Source organism: Bubalus kerabau, chromosome 8, assembly GCF_029407905.1.
Source record: "Bubalus kerabau isolate K-KA32 ecotype Philippines breed swamp buffalo chromosome 8, PCC_UOA_SB_1v2, whole genome shotgun sequence".
In the NCBI taxonomy this organism is placed as follows: domain Eukaryota; kingdom Metazoa; phylum Chordata; class Mammalia; order Artiodactyla; family Bovidae; genus Bubalus; species Bubalus kerabau.
This window is the reverse complement of record NC_073631.1, coordinates 62,707,815-62,713,814: the sequence shown is the minus strand read 5'-3', so window position 1 is coordinate 62,713,814 and position 6,000 is coordinate 62,707,815. Positions and strand designations below refer to the sequence as shown.

At 36.8% G+C, this 6,000-nt stretch overlaps 1 long non-coding RNA gene across 2 annotated transcripts in view; it reads left to right on the top strand.

Moving 5' to 3' along the window:
• Positions 1–1,040: 1,040 nt before the first annotated feature.
• Positions 1,041–6,000, top strand: part of LOC129658560 (uncharacterized) — a 49,579-nt gene continuing 44,619 nt past the window's right edge. Inside the window, exon 1 of one of the 2 annotated variants that reach the window (XR_008717408.1) lies at positions 1,041–1,171. This is a non-coding gene — a long non-coding RNA (uncharacterized LOC129658560). The remainder of the gene's footprint in view (positions 1,172–6,000) is intronic. The other variant, XR_008717409.1, reaches the window with a different exon arrangement.

The following is a 6,000-nucleotide window of genomic DNA, read 5'->3' as shown; positions in this document are numbered from 1 at the left end:
TCCTCAGTTTCAGTAGTCGAATTTCAAGTGCTCACTAGCTTCATGTGCCTGACGGCTGGTGTACTGAACAGTACAGACCGAGGGCATTCCCACCATTGCTGCAAGTTTTGTTAGATAACACTATTCTAGTTAATTCATTCCTCATTGGCCAGTATCTTTACTCAAAAAGAAAATAAAATGATTTCTGGAATTATTCATTTTTTTTCCTGAACTCTTAGACCCTAAAAGTAGTATTAGTGTCAGATTTTAAAATATCTTATTCTGAATGAGTTAGTTATTTGGGTGCATGCATGCAAAAAATAAATAAATAAATAAATAAAATAAAACAAAAAACCAGCTCTGGCCAACTTAGGGAAAAAGGAATATAGTGGCAGGATCTTTAAGAATCCTAATTTCAATTTACCCAGAAGTGGGATTGCTGGATCATATGGTAGTTTAATGTTTAATTTTTTGAGGGACAGCCACACTATTATCCATCGTGGCTATACCATGTTGTTAGTACTTTCCCAGCAGTAGCATACAAGTGTTCTAATTTCTCCATATTCTTTATAGCATTTCTCTTTATCTCCTTTTTTTTTTTTTTTGATAATTGCCATCCTAACAGGTATGAGATTTTATTGTGATTTTTGACTTGCAATTCCCTGATCATTAGTGATATTGAGCACCTTTTCTATATCTTTGTGACCATTTAAATGTCTTCTTTGGGAAAATGTCTATTCAAGTTCTTTACCCATTTATTAAGTCAAGTTCTTAGTTTTTAATCACTAAGCTTCCCTGGTGGCTCAGAGGTTTAAGCGTCTGTCCACAATGCGGGAGACCCGGGTTCGATCCCCGGTTCGGGAAGATCCCCTGGAGAAGGAAATGGCAACCCGCTCCAGTATTCTTTCCTGGAGAATCCCATAGACGGAGGAGCCTGGTGGGCTACAGTCCACGGGGTCGCAAAGAGTCGGACATGACTGAGCAACTTCACTTCACTTCACTTCACTTCACTATGATTATTTAAAAAAACATGCTCCAGGGAATTACCTGGGTTCCAGCTGTTATTCTTGAACCTATTTAATTGTAGTAACTACTTCAGGATCTTGGTCAGCATTGTAACACCTCTTTTGCCTATTTTCCCAATGGCAAGAGGATCCCTGCTCTGTCAGAGGCAGTCTCAGCTTTCATTTTGGTGAGTTGTTGTTGGATGCCTGTTGTAGAAATTCCTTCCTTGTATAGCAATTTGCTCTTTTCTGTGGTGAAAATCTCTAAACTACTCAAATGTGTGGGGTAGGAACAAAACACATTGTGGGTGGATCATTATGTATGATTGGAAGTAAACTTTTCAAACACAGTTTGACTTTTAAAAGGCAATGAAATTTTTAAGAACTGGGGTGAGATGATCAGCTTTGTATTTAGAAAGTGGGACTGTATTTAATTTGCTCTATGAATTATTCTCTGTTTAGTTAGTTGATCAGCACATCTCAAAGTAAGATTTGCATTCACTCTGCCAGTTCCCTGGAACTGATACCAATCTGGAGCTACCATAAATTAAAAGTTTTCTCTTGAGGATTTTTCTCAGATCATTCACATAGTGCGAACTCAGATTGTAAATGAGGTTGAGGAATGGCTTATGGTTGTGAATTACTAGGGTAAATACATATATTTTTTTCCCCTTCCAAGAGATGAGTTTCTTTGGCACAGATGAGTTTCTTTTCTGCTCCATTCTGTGTGGTGGGGTTTGTGTCTCACTCACCCTTATACAGTGACTGCAGCAGGGACCACTTATTGAATTACCCACCTTGAGGTGCCCTGGGCTTTATGTCAGACCCCCTACTTTCTAAGCAGGTGTCAAATAGATGCTCAAGGTCACACAAGTTCAATAAAAACCTTTGGGTCAAAAGTCAGCCTTGGTTCTTTTTACTTCTTAGAGCCTCTGGTTACTTTTAAGGCTTGACATCTTTATACTTTTTTGTTATCTCAGTGATGTATTTAAAAATAATTCAAATATTTTATCTGATATTTTGTTTTATTCAAACCAGTTACTCAGGGTATCTAATCTGTCTTACTGTCAAATGGAGAAGTCCTTCTACTTTATTTCAAAGGTAAAGAAACATACATTCAGTGTTACCATGACTTTCCTAAGATCATACAGTTCTTTTGAACATATACATTATTAGATACTTACTTTAAGACAAGACAATCAGACTTTCTGACAATGCCTCGACCTTGATTTTACCTCTGTACTTAAAATATCAATGTCTTAATCAAAGTTGATTTGACTATACAACATAGAACCTATTAATAATATGTTAAGCCAAAAGGAAGATTTGGGTGGTCTTATAGAAACGCTGGGCTGGAAGAAGCACAAGCTGGAATCAAGATTGCCGGGAGAAATATCAATAACCTCAGATATGCAGATGACTCCACCCTTATGGCAGAAAGTGAAGAGGAACTCAAAAGCCTCTTGATGAAAGTGAAAGAGGAGAGTGAAAAAGTTGGCTTAAAGCTCAACATTCAGAAAACGAAGATCATGGCATCTGGTCCCATCACTTCATGGCAAATAGATGGGGAAACAGTGTCAGACTTTATTTTTTTGGGCTCCAAAATCACTGCAGATGGTGATTGAAGCCATGAAATTAAAAGATGCTTACTCCTTGGAAAGAAAGTTATGACCAACCTATATAGCATATTGAAAAGCAGAGACATTACTTTGCTAACAAAGGTCCATCTAGTCAAGGCTATGGTTTTTCCAGTGGTCATGTATGGATGTGAGAGTTGGACTGTGAAGAAAGCTGAGTGCTGAAGAATTGATGCCTTTGAACTGTGGTGTTGGAGAAGACTCTTGAGAGTTCCTTGGACTTCAAGGAGATCCAACCAGTCCATTCTGAAGGAGATCAGTCCTGGATGTTCTTTGGAAGGACTGATGCTAAAGCTGAAACTCCAATACTTTGGCCACCTCATGCAAAGAGTTGACTCATTGGAAAAGACTCTGATGCTGGGAGGGATTGGGGGCAGGAGGAGAAGGGGACGACAGAGGATGAGATGGCTGGATGGCATCACTGACACGATGGACATGAGTTTGGGTGAACTCTGGGAGTTGGTGATGGAGAGGGAGGCCTGGCGTGCTGGGATTCATGGGGTCGCAAAGAGTCAGACACTGCTGAGTGACTGAACTGAACTGAACTGAACAGTCCCTGGTGGCTCAGATGGTAAAGAATCCACCTGCAATGCAGGAGACATGGGTTGGATCCTGTGTCAGGAAGATCCCTTGGAGAAGGAAATGACACCCACTCGTGTATTCTTGCCTGGAGAATCTCATGCACAGAGGAGCCTGGCAGGCTATAAATTTAAGGCAGTCATTCTTTCTGTGTTTTCTACCCAACAGAGTCTCCAGTCTCTACAATTCTCTTGTGCTCAATTTATTCTCTTAATGTTAACTGACCTTTTGTTCTTCATTTCACATAAGGTGAAAAACAAACATTCTAATCCCTTTTAAGTTATCTCACAACTAAAATATTCAACAGAGACAGACTGAGGTATCCCAGTTCTAACTTCAAAATGATGATCCAAGTGAGATGACAAAATTGGTTCAGTGTGGGTATTTTCTTCTAGTTAGCTTTTCCTAGACTGTCATCTTGGGGTATGATAGCAGAATTTCTGAGAGTGAAGTATGGACATATTATTTAAAAAGAGAAAATGAGGAAATGATAAAATAATATATATCCATCTTTAGTACTTCTAGGAAAATAAAGAAACAGATAAATAAAATTTTTACTGTGGAATTTTGTAGCATGCCAATAATTTGGGCACGTAAAATAACAGGATGGCTTGTTTCTCCTTTTGTTATATAAGACAAAAGAAAAAAACAAACACAAAAACCTTTTCTTCATACTAACCCTTTGATCATGTAATATGCTTGTTAGCATGATATTTATTTCCTTTCCAGGCCAGTCCAAAAGTTACTAAATGTGGTTTAATGCTTTGTTCCAGCCAGTGTGTGCCAGATATAGGATGCAAAAGAATGACCTTTTTGAGCCTGACTCCTTATAGAGGATGGTTGCCAAAAAGAAGTCAGCTTATAGGTAGATTTAATGAATGGGACAATCCATCATGAATGGACAAGATGGACTTGAAACTGCTACTGATTGTGAGCCTATTTCAGATATTTTATTTAACTAAGAGTCCGTAGAATCAGTTATTTTCTTGGTTTATTTTATTTCTTCCAATCTGAAATAAACAGTCTTTTGAATACTGGGTAGAGAAAAAAGAAGATAATGTAAATTGTGTGTGTGTGTGTATGTGTTTGTGCAGGAAGGGGAATTATTTTAAACAATTAAGGGAAATATCTTCTAAGAATTAGAAAACTAGATTCTCAGGAGATTTGAGAATATATATTTTAAATGTATATGTAAATGTCATGTAAAGAACAAAAAATAAGTTGTATATTTGGAAGCTATTTTGAGATTAAGAACAGTTCTTAGAGAAATACTATGGGAGTTATTGAAAGTCAAAGGTCAATAATATATCTAAACAAGATCGAAGAAGGGTGAAGAAAAACTCGGATGTATCTCTCTTTCTAGTTCCAAAGGGAATGGTAAATGTATTGTAGGGAATTGGAAAAGAAATAATGAAACAACTTAAATTTGATGCAGTTTTTGTTGGGAAAATACTCTGTTTACCCACTAATACTGCCCAAGTTTCCAGTAGTTGCTGATTTTGAGTTTGTCAATCAAATCAATTGTGGATTCCCTAGGCTTTGAATCACATAGTGATGACCATCAAAATATACAATAAACCCATTTTGCACATTTTGAATTGAGCTACAGAAGGGGTTTTTCCTGAGTAACTTTTTTTTTGTGTGTGTGTTTATGTGATGTAACTCTCCTAAAACAAGCTTAGGATAGTTTATATTCTGGGAAATAGGTCTGACTTCCAGGCCCGCCCCCCCCCCCCCCCCCCCGACGATATCATTTCAGGAAATAATCAACAAGAGTCTTTTAGAGAGTTCACAAACCTTTCTAAGCAATCACTCTTAACTATGGTAGTGTCTGGCACAATATATGTGCTCAATTATTATTTGTAGGATGAATGGACAAGGTACATGTCCTATTGGTTTCAAAGAGAATAAATGACATGATATACTATCTTAGATTTTTCATTTAATTTTGCAGGGTATTATCAGGTGAATAAAATAAAAATAAATGATATCAAATTGATTGGTAATTCAGGCTTGGAAATCTAGGAGTTTCTGGGTCATAAAATAATGGTTAAGGTTGAATCTACATAATCTACATTAACTGCTGGTTTGTCCCTGAAAACTTGTCCAGGGCTCACTGACATTAAAGAGAGCAAGAATTATGAACTGCAGCCTACCTAGACGTATAATTTATCTCTTTTCATATGGCATTTACCTTGAATAGTGATGAGTACATTAAAAATATCATAAATAATGTCATAGAAGCCTCTTTTACTTTGAAATTTTAAAATTGAAAACTTAGGGGAGAAAGGACACAATAGTGGAATGAATTCGGCTGTGTAATAATATCTTTTGGTAAAATTAAAATAAAATTTTAATTATGAAGGAGACCTCTACACATTTTTTTATATAACCAGAACTGGAGAAAATGTCAACTGATAATTTGGGATATTTTGCTCTTGATAGTCTGCTAGGTTGAATTGTTAAAATGTGGGAATCATGTCCCATTCTTCTTTGAATTCCTAAAATCTAACATAAAGTCTGGCCTCTCTCCCTCAAAACAGAAGTGGAGTTGATAATAGTCAACACTAAGCTAATCAGATAATCCTGTGAATTTAGTTGAGAACCCACCCATTAAGACCTTTATGGACAACATATGAGTGAAAGCATTTCAGACTTCTCCTTCAGAAATCCACTTCAGACTTCTTCCTTTTCACTAATGAGATGTTACAGTGCAGTGTTGCTTTAAAAACCATTTGAACAGCAAAAAAAGGCTACTGAAATTATTATATAAAAATTCTATTTTCTACAGGGGCAAAAGG